Source organism: Lonchura striata, chromosome 16 (genome assembly GCF_046129695.1).
Source record: "Lonchura striata isolate bLonStr1 chromosome 16, bLonStr1.mat, whole genome shotgun sequence".
NCBI classification, from domain to species: Eukaryota; Metazoa; Chordata; class Aves; order Passeriformes; family Estrildidae; genus Lonchura; species Lonchura striata.
Window position 1 is genome coordinate 8,296,442 of NC_134618.1, and position 11,538 is coordinate 8,307,979.

Below are 11,538 nucleotides of genomic sequence, written 5' to 3' on the forward strand. Positions count from 1 at the left end.
CGTGTCTGGGGGGGTGAAGGCTCCTCAGAGCTGCTTGCCGAGACAGCTGGAAACGCAGGGCATTCCTCAGACTTAATCCAGCCGAGCGCCATGGGACACAGACGGGCTCGGACGGGAAGGACCCTCATATCTCCGAGTTCCACGCCCTGCCCTGTGGCCCGGGGTGGCCCCGGTTCAGCTGGGTCAAAATCCCCCTCTGGAAAGGGAAGGAGAAGGCTGCCAGCTCTGTGTGCAGAGCTGCTGGGCAGGGACAGCGCACCGCCGCTCCTTCCATCTGGGAACCTGCGCTAGATGTTCCCGTCACTTCTGCTTTGGGTGCTGATTCCAGTTATCTCTGCCGATAGTGTCTCCATTGGTAGAATGCCGTTATCAGGGCGTTGAGACAACGGTCAAATATATTAAAATAAACACTTTCAGTTCTTTGTTTCACACTGTCACCTGTGGGCAGCTGCACTGGAGGTTCCTTTGGGTTTCCGTGTTTTTCTAGTAAAGTGTACGCTGCCAGTGTGTTCCTTCAGTGCACACTTGTTCCAGTCAGCACAGTTAATGAAGAGGCACTTTGCAAAACATTATTTGTAAATTTTCCACAGAGACATATGCTATGGAACATTTTAAATTAATGTACGACAAATACAGATTATTTACAATATATGCCTTTTTATTTTAAAATGCAGTACAGGTCATCAGAGCAAAGTAGAAAACAAGTCTTTAAAAACAGGAAAAAATAATAAAATATGGGGACTAGTCTTGATTTTTCTCATGCACATTTCATGTTTATGAAATTTTATGCTGATACATAAAACCAGGTTTTTTCTTTGCAAGTTAGATCATATTGCTAATTGTTGTGCCAAATACCATGCTTTGAGTCTCATTTTTATCTGGCAGCCAATAAGCTCTCTGATGTTTGCATTTAAAGCTTATTTAAGACCATAAAAATGCCCAAAAAATCAGTATTTTTTGACACTTTTCATTTTTGTGGACTACAAGTCATTTAATTGAACAAAACAAAGTCTTACAGCGTAACACAATGATTACCATTAACATTTATTGCTGTTTTTGAATACTCTATGGAAAACTGAAACTCAGTAAGGTTACTTCTTTGAGGAATTTCAGTATTTTATAGAATTGTCCATATAATTCAGTGTTCAGCCATTTCCTTGCCCTACTGTTTCCTACAGGAAGTAGACAGAATATTTCCTAATGGTCCAGATAAAAAATTTCTGGCATCCCTGTATCACAATTTTATTTTTACTCTCTATATTTTTATATTTTTTTACTTGGGCTAAATGATGCATTAATGTAAAGCTGTTGTGATGTGGCACTCAATGCCATGGTTTAGTTGAGGTGTTGGGGCATGGGTTGGACTTGATGGTCTTGAAAGTCTCTTCCAACCCAGTGATTCTGTGAATTCTGTGAATTCTTGTGGGTACATATTTATTAGCCAGCAGAGGGCTGTCATTTCTTACCTTAGGAGACCAGAATTTAGGCTTAAATATTGCAATTTATTTTTATGCAATTTTTCTTTGCAAAACACTAGATTAATATTGAAAAAAAAATCATAAACACACAAGAAATAACCTGAATAGGAACAGGATAAATAAAATTTGGCTAAGAATAAGCTAAGAATTAGCTATTTAATTTTAAAGTTGGCAATATTAGGCTGGGAGAATGTTATTCAGGGGAGTGCTTGAACACATTTCTATTGCAACAATCAAGGTTTGTTTTTAATTTTAAACATGTTTTTTATGTAACTTTAGGAGTTTCATTCCTCATAAAATAGTAAGCACACACAAATGATAAGTTACTTTCAAACTGATAGATGATATGAGATGATCAGTACAGCCCATTATCAACCTCCCATGGAAGACATTTGCTTGTGTATTTTAAAAATGCATTAACACATCTATTTATTTTATCATAATAACACTAAATGAAAGTCAGGTTAATTGCTTGGTAGTGCAATAGAACAAATCCCTGGAGAGGAGATTAGAATTTGGCTCACTCCTTGTTATTTGGATCAGCAATGTTAATGTTAGTCTTTATGATACACTTTTGACAACTAATTTGTGTTTAAATTTTAATGTTTACAAGTTATTTCTCATTACTGTGAAAGAGGAAAATGCTAAAATCATGACTAAGTCATTAATCTGCTCATTTGGGTAATGACAACAGTCTTGTCTGAAGACAGTAACAGGTCTTTTGTGCCATATTCATAAATTTTTATTACTGGTCATATAAAGAGCTGAAGAGGACTCCCTGTGAGAAGAAAATCTATTTAAATAACTTACATAAAACTTTTCTATTTAAATAAAATTCCATCTTTTCAGCTGTAAAAACATGGTGAGATTGCCAACCCTGTGGATTTTTTATTGTGTCTTTGATTTGCTTTGTTGTTTGGATTTATAAATATTAGTATTTGTCTTATATTTAAATATACATAGGAAATGAAAACAATTGTGTTCTATAATCTGGAAATTTCATATTCTTAGAACAGGTAGTTTTGAGGGGGGCACTTTCTGTGATCTGTAATTGACTGAAATAGGTTTTTCTCCAACAGTCTACATACAGAACATTCTTTATAAGTTAAAAAATATTACCCCTATAAAATAAAATCTAATTATTATTTTTCAATGAGGCTATTGTAAAAACTAAATATGTTTTTGCTGGGTAAAAAATGAGCTGCAATAAAAGAGCTGATTTGGGCTGAGGTCTGATGGATAGGGGCCATTAGTAAGGCAAAGGTGAGTTCTCATCCTGCACTGGCTCTGCCAGGCCGGGAGACCCTGGAATTACCAACATCCCCTTTTGTTTCCCCTCAGGTGTAACTGCCATACAAGCCACAGCAAGTGTCTGCAGTATCATTTGTCTTAAGCAAACTCTGAGTTCGACCTAAGCAGCTGTTAATGATTTCCACAGGGTGTTTTTTTCCTCCACAATTACAAAGGTAAGTTTAAAACTTCAAAGATACATATGTATAGTTTGTACTTCAGTATCCTGAACAACTTTAATTTTGACCTTTTCCCCCTCTCTTTCTGCATCTTATGTACATAATATATGTGGTGACTGTCTACACTATCCTACTTAATAATTTCTAGATGACAAAATTCATGAAATGCAAAGAGGTTTCTTTACTGTAGCAATATACAGAAATGACAGATAGATGAAATGTTTTAATACATTACATGTGTTCCAGTCTCTCACACACTTCTGAGGGCCATGGGCATATTCACTCAATTATGTTTAGCTGCTCATTTAATAGAAGTAATTTTTCAAATAACTTATTTTGTTATTAACAAAAGCAATGGGGAACCTTTGCACCATTGTGACCAGTGTAGAGCTGTTGTGTGGTAGTGACAATACCAACTTGCTTTTTCAACTTTAGTTGAAGATTTTGTGTTTTCTGATCTGAAATGAAAAAAAAAAATATTGATGACAGTATAATGTTATGAGTATTATTAGAAGTGACAATTTTCCTGCCAGTTTTTAATACATTAGTTTGGTAATTCTGGTGATATCCAGTGGTACATTTTAGAGAAGCCAAATTAATGTCCTTGCTATATTTGTGTTACATTGCTTTGTTTTATAAATGAAAGCGTTCTTTATTTAACTATTTTTTAAAACCAAACATTATTTTGGCTTGTGAACAAGTGTTTAAATGTTTGTGTTTAGCTGATTGTGTAACTTGCTGTATATTTTGGTCACTCTTTTTTCAGAAAGCCCAGGATGTGATTTGGTGGTTGGATAAATCCACCTTTCTGACTGACAATAGCTATCATGGAAAGGCTGTGACCACATGACAGATGGTTTGTAAGGGTCACATCCTACCTGTTCGCATTTATTTAAAAAAATGTTGATGGTTTATTGCTGAAACAAATGGCATTAAGTGAGAGTAGTTATTATTTGCCTTCTGATTATCAGAATGATGTTAGAACAAATTTGCATCTCTTGCTTCTCTTGACAAAATGGGGTTGTTTGTTCCCATCTAACTGATTGTAGCATAGAAAATGGGTGTTTCCTAGATTTTTTTTGTGGTAAGTTGGTTGGTTTCTGTGGCTTAGAAGACCTTAATTAAAAAAAGAAAAAAAAGGTGGAAAGGCAGGATTCAGATGATCATAAACCCAAACCCTAATTACACAAATACCAATTTATAGGCAGCTGTGTGGAATTTTCAAACAAAATAACTTTTTAAAAAGCAGAAGTTGTTGCTTATAAACAAATACAGTAATGATGTATTACTGTAAGCCTTTGATAAATGAAACTGTTTGTGGAATTTTATTTGAGTTTGTAATAGGATGGGATGTCCCTGAAGAAAGGAAAAGGAGTGTTTACTGTTTGAAGTCCAGTGCTTTTCTGCAGTAATATTTGAGCTGGTACCCTTTCTGGGAATTATGTACTAGAGAGAATTTGGAGTAGTAGATATGCATATTGCATAGTCTAATTTTATTCAGAACACACATTTGAGAACTGGTATAATAAAACTCAGAAAGAGGTGTTGGGGTTGATTAGGAAGAGTAGGGAGATAACCTCTGGTGTATCAGCACATAGGCTGCTGCAAGGAAAGGAGATGAAATGTTGAAAATATTCTGAACTGTCCATTAACACATTAGTGTAGTACAAATACAGTAAACTAAATTGAGAATATTTCATATACAGAAATGAAAGCAAGGCATATAATATTCTAAAAAATTTTTTTTTAGTCTAGATTTAGTAGCTTCTTATTTTACTCACCATAATTTAGGTCAGCAAGCTATTAAAGCTAATTGCTATCATTGATGATCTCTGAATCCATGACCCCGTTACCCTCTTTGAAGCTTGAAAAAATTGGCATTGCTTGAATGGAGTTACATGTTTCCAGGCTTCTCAAATTTTCTAGCCATAAAATTAGGATTTTTTCTAGGCTAAAGAAACTGTATCCTTGTATTTTGTAAGAAATGTAACTATGCTGCCAGCCCTAAGCGCTGCTTCAGCTGCAATTTGGGAAGCCTGGGCAGAAATCAATTCCAAAGTGCTCATCCACAGAGATGTTCTGCAAAAGGAACCTGAAAGATGGGAAGGCATGAAAGCTTTTCCCATGCAGTGGTTTAATTTTCTCTTGAATCTTGAACTTTGAATTCTTAGGCAGTATTACACTTTGTTTTGCTGTCAGTTTATTATGATTTGCCTCTGATGCTCTGAAGCAAAAGACTATTACTAGATACAGTTTCCATAGCAATTACAACTTTCTGAAAATGCTCAGAACTGCTTTCTCATTGTTTCCATTTTTCCAAGGATTTTTATTTACCAGATGAATGGTGCAAGGTAACTTTACAAGAGAGCTGCAAAGGGGATTTGTTGAGTGCTTTTGGGAAAGGCACCAGCCATCTTAGCCATGGTATTTGTCAAAACCATAGTGATTAATTTGGCAATTATAAAACTACCTTTATTATCTCCACACATTTGTAGTCTAATGGAATATGTAAGAGTGCTACTTCACAGGGCAATGGTTTCATGCAGCTAGGTCAGAGTTTGAGCTGTGAGTGGTTGAGATGTGTACATGCTTAATCTTCCTGGCTCTTCAGAGTGGAGTCAAATGGAGCAAGTCGTGTCATAGCTTGTAAAATCCTTTTTGCTTGTGCACTACCAAAAGAGGATCAGATGCTCTTTGTGGTCCCTGAAGTCTGCTGTGATATAAAAAAAAGTACTGGCAAGGAGATTTGGTCCAGTTCTGTGCTGGCTTTTGCCCTTTTTGTCATGATTGCTTGACAGGATTTCCAAGTCAGGACAAAATTCTCCATTACGTCTGCTATCTGTGTATCATTTTCTGAATTATACTCTAGTGATGCAGCAGCAATTAATTGTTTCACACAATGACTTTTACAAATCAAAGAAGCTCACTTCTTTTGGAAGTTAAATTAATTCAGCACTGGGAATTGCCCAGTAGATCACCGTGAAGTTGTGGGAACAAAACCAGAAGAGCATGTCTCATACATAGAAACTACTGTAGTTCTTCATCAGAAATAAATACCTGTCTTGACTCTTCTTACACTTTGTCAAATTTGATTCTTGCTATTTCCTGGCAGATCTTTTACTGTGTAATCTCTTAGTCCCCCTAGTTCTAATATTTTGTCTCCTCCCTAGCTCACCTTCTACTGACATGTGATTTGTGGTTTCTCCTAACCAAGGTAGGGCTCTAACTTTCTTCCACAGAGTTACACCTTGTATCTTATTATTTGCAGTTTGTTTTGTGTCAAGTTCTTTAGTACTCATACAGCCAAAAACCACCGAGCTACACAGATTTGTTATGAGATAAAGTGTCTGACTCTCTAGAAGGGCACAGATGGAACGGTGCTACTTTCACAGTGGATGTGCTACTAAAATTTAAAAGGAACAGCATGAAAAACATCTTATCTGTAAGCAGAGAGTCTTACTGAAATATCTATATTTGGAATCCAAAAATGGTGACTGAATTCATAAGGTGTTTGTTAAGGAATTAAATCAAGCTGTTCAGCTCTTTTTCAAACTTTACTGTGATGGATAAACTAAAATTTCTTTGGATTTTTTTTAGAAATATTTTTTCTTATGAGAAAGAAGCCTGTGTAGAATATCTGCTGAAGTTTGTCAGCACTTTTCAAAGTAACCACTTACTTTGTAAAAGCACTTTAGACAAGAATTTATAATTGAATTCTAGACTCAGTCATGAGATGTGGAAATGCTAGTGCTGTGGATCCTAAGGAATTGAAGTTAATTGCAGTAATTTACTGCTGAGCTGTGTGGTGCACAGAATCAAAATATATAGACTGACAAGAAAATCTACAGTCAAGCATATTCATTTTAACAAATGAATGGTACAATTTCAGTACCATTAATAACTCATTATGAATATTATTTCTTCTGCTATGCCTCCTTTGACACACTCTTGGTGTACCAAATCTGCCTTCTGTTCTTTCTTTGTGCTGTTATCAACCACTGTCTCCACTCTGAAGGCTCTTCATAGACCTCAATCCTCTCCTCCCTGTACAAAACCTATTTTACTTCTGAAAGCAACACTTGGCAGGGCTCCTCTCAGGGTATGATGCCCATGGGGTGAGAGACAGAGGCCAGTCTTTCTCCAGGGGCTGTGGGGCTGAGAAATGTAAGAGGTGGTGGGACTGACACCCCTTACAGATGGATACAATTAAAAAATATCTTCAGGGAAGTTGGAACTAATTTTTTTTCTGGATTTCACTGTACCCCCCTTTTAAAGCTTTTTTGGCTGCAATACATTACAATGCGCCCCTCCAGTGCTGTCAAACCATGTGCTTAACTCTGGGTCTTGCCTTCCCAGAGAGCCTCCGGTAGTGTCACTTATGGACAGAGAGCTGAAGATGGAAAAAATCTGTCCTGAGACCCTCTACATCCTTTTTTTTCAAGCAGTGTTGCTGCTTAAAACCCATTCTGTCTTTGCAGACCTATCCAATTTTTTCCATTTTTATTTTCTTGTTCCTCTAATGAGCACAAAATTCCTCAGAAGAGGCACAAAACTGCTGTAGAGGTGCTCACCTATAATCTAAGTTTATTTATTAATCCTTGCAAACTGTTGCTGAGTAAATTAAGTTAAATCTTTATTATACAGAGCTTTAATTTTGTACCTTTTTTTTAATTGGAATGAAACTTTTACTACTTTTGATGCAGACATCATCATTGTTACAGGAAAGCAGTGAGGAAGGAGAACATTAATATATATATAATACATATGAAAAATTGATGTTGCTAAAATTCAAAGGGAAGGTTGATACCTTGAATGTGGTAATACATATTGGGCAGCTCTTCTGATTTTGAAATATTTTGAAGAGTTTTAGAAAATATATCTTGATTTAACTTCTTAGTCTTTGAAGCTTTACCACATGATGCCATTTGCAAATATTCATAATCCTGTAAAAGAGATACATAATGAGGTTCTTAAAAACCCTTGAACATTGATTAAAGTACTTTAGAATCCAAAGAACCATACTTCTATTCATGCATAATGAAACAACAGCCTTTACATTAAAACTGGTTACCTGCAAAGTCTTATAGGCTTTTTACTTTTTATATCCCTCTGCTCTAGGGCTGGTGTTTGATTTCTCCTGCAGTCAAATCTCCCATTTAGGTTACCAGGGAAATTGGGATTATACTTTCAATATCTTATTCAAAATGCATATGGATTAGAAAAGGAATAGATAAATAGATGAGTGGGTTTCAGATTCAGGTACTGCCCTTTGTCCTTTTTTAAACTAGAATGACCTGCCTCAAAGATAGCATTTAATAATGTATTTTTTTCAATATAAAATAGGAAATACTAAATTATTTATAATGTCATATTTTGATAACATTTGAATTTTAATGGTATACATCAAGGTAATGAAAATACATAGGTTAAGGCTGATTAAATGTGTGTAATTATGTGGTTTCTAAGCAACATAGGCAACACAGTGTATCACTGTAAAGTATTAATCATAGCAGTTGTAATAGTCAGCAACTCTTGTTGTTTGGTTTGTCTTGTAATAATGCTTTAATACTTTCTCAATATTTATCCTGATTAACATGATTTTTAATCCTCTGCTTTTGGGGAATGAAGTAATGGAAGCTTTATTGGACAAATTACTTGGCCTTTCTAGTAGTTGTCTCTTGGTACCTTCTCAAAAAGCTTAAGAGAACTTCCAGCTGTAAACTGCATAGTGTAGCCTTTTTATGATGGAAGAATATGGTTTCACTATCTACATGGCTAATCGTGGTAGTAACTGAAGGTTGCAAAGTCATACAGAGGATCTTTAGATAAAGATGCAAAGTAGTTTGATAGTATAAGTCAAATATTTCTTGAATAGGTATCCATATCACAGAAAAGCCTGTCATGATTGACATTAATTGCCAACATTCTTGGCAGATTCTGAAACATGGCCCAAAGAGTGATCAGACAAAGATGAACTCTCACATCCACCCACGTTCAGAGGCAGCTGTTTCTTGTCAGGATTGACAGCTGTTAGTGGGGTGGCATATGAACCTTGGAAGGTCTTTTCCTTTGGCCTTTTTTCTTCATACTTTCTGTGGATTTTGGGTTTTTAGTGTTTCATAGTAATATGAATACTTCTGAGAGAAACAAAGATCACTTCAAGACTTAGTAAAACAAAAACAAGTCGATACTGCTCCATAAATTTTATACAAGAAAAAAGGTTAGCAGAAGAGATGAGATATTTTTCTTGTCAGTCATATCTTGAAAGTTGCTATTTTGACTTCTACTAGGAGGAAGGAATGCTATAAGGTTTCTCAGTATGGTAGACGAATTCAGGGGATTGAAGTAGTGGTGAATCATCTCAATAGGACAATAAGGAATATCCTTTGTAGGGAAACAATTATGATGCTATTCTATTCTTTTTCCCCCTTGGGCTCCAGAATGCTAGTTAAAAATACATATTTTAGATTATTTTTAGGAGATTTTTCTCTACTTAGTTTTTTCTTTTGTCTATATAATTATTAATGTAGTCCATAATCAGTATTTTAATAAGGAGCTGTTTTTGGTTATCATGTTGACATTCATTATGCAGATTTGGATAGAAGTTTCTATGAGCAATTCCTTACTTTTCTCTTAGGACTTCTGGCTCTCACACTGACAATTAATTTAAAACTAATTAAAAACATGAAAATACTTAGGATCATTTATACTTTTAATTAAATTAAAAGACTTGAGGGAAGGTTTGTGGTCATTTTTGACCACTCACGCATTTCAGTTGAAAATTAATGGGAAATAAGTTTCCAGAGTCATCTGTGAGTAGTCCCATGAGTCATATTACTGCTGCTTTTTCTGAAAACTTCAGTGAATGTGGGCTGAGATAATCTGATAGAGAAGTTTTACATTTGGCTGTGGCTTATGAGAAATACCTTCTTCAAATATGATTGTTGGAAATACCCAAATACATAGTGAAGTTTTACAAAGAGTTCTATACTGAAGCCCAAGGTACTTTTATCTTGGCGGATTTCAGTTTGTAGACCTGTGTTGGTACATGTGGTTTAATATGCTATCCCAAAGTACAATGTACGGTCAAAAATATAAACATTCAATTTTTCTTGGTAGTGTGGCACAGAGAATTACATTAAGTACATGTTTTTGTTGCTGGTTTTTGATGTCCAAACCATTCCAAAGCTCTCAAAAGGACAAAGATTCTGTAACAAGGAAATAAGGACCAATTCCACAGATGTTTCCAGAATTCATGAAGATGTTTTTTGTAGTGTTGTGAAAAGTTACTTCGTTCATCTGACTTAAAAGTAGTTCTGACTTGGTTTACTTTAATGGCATTAGATTATGGAAACATTACAGATCCAAGTTCTGTGGTACATGAATGAGACAAACTCTGCTGCTCTGCATTTTTATGTCATCCAAACTGTATTGGAAATGCTTCCTGCTAAAAAGTATGACTAGGCTGAAAATCAAATATATTTAGTACTTACATATGGTGTGTTCACTGAGGACATTTTTGCAAGGTGTTCAAGCTCTTAGAGAACATAGAAAGAGGATAGAAAGAAAATGAAATAGCTGATTCTGCACCACTTAGTACAAATGTGAACTGCTGAAGTATGGACCAGTTTGGGAGAATGCTACAGGTAAATATAATAAAACAGGATAAAATAAATAAAAACACTGGGCAGATTGTTCCTGCTCTCGGTGATGTTGTGTAAAGCATACATGAAAGGAAATGTCTGTGGTAAGTAAAGCTTATATGTTAAAACATCTAAGGCTAAATCATTACCAAAGACAGATGAACTGAGCTGACATTTCACTAGGAATCTGATCTTCCACAAGATGGAGCTGTGTGATTTCTGCTTTTGGAAGCATTCAGTGTTAGTAAATGATTCTTTGATTCTGTACAAGGACAGGAGAATCACAGTGATCTATCACAGCTTTCTTTTATAGATGCTAAGGAACTGGTGAAATTTAATTCTAGATGGTCGTGTGGGTGCTAAAATATTTAATTTAACATGAAGGCCTCTGAATCTAGAAGAAAAGCTGTATTAAAAAGAAAAGAAGAAAAACAAAATCATTACCTTTCTCTGTGAAGATCACAGCAATTTGCATACTGTGTGAGGGCCTGTCAGCTTTTCTTTATTTACTCACTTTGATTATGACTGCAATGCAGATTTCTTTGGAATGGTTTCTTACAATTTATGCTCTGCAACATCTGAATAAAGGAGGTATATGACTGCCTAAATGATAATTCAAACAAGTATTTTGAGTAACAGTGATGGACCTCCAGTTCTGGAGTGTTTATTAGGTCTGAGCAGATGTAAGTGAAGTACTTCATCAGCAGAATGCATTGTCTTTGGAAGCAATGACTGCAGAAGATCAAGAATTCATAGTAGCAGAAAAACAACAGAACACGAGGTCCTGGTGTGATGCCTTTGCATACAAGGGTAATGCAATCCTTTTCCTGAATAAGCAGGGGAACTAAACAGGGATGAGGAATGAGGGGAGTTTGTTTTAATTTGTTATGTGGCATTGGTGATACTGGCTGAGGAGACAGGAAAAAACACAGCATAACCTTCAAAGCC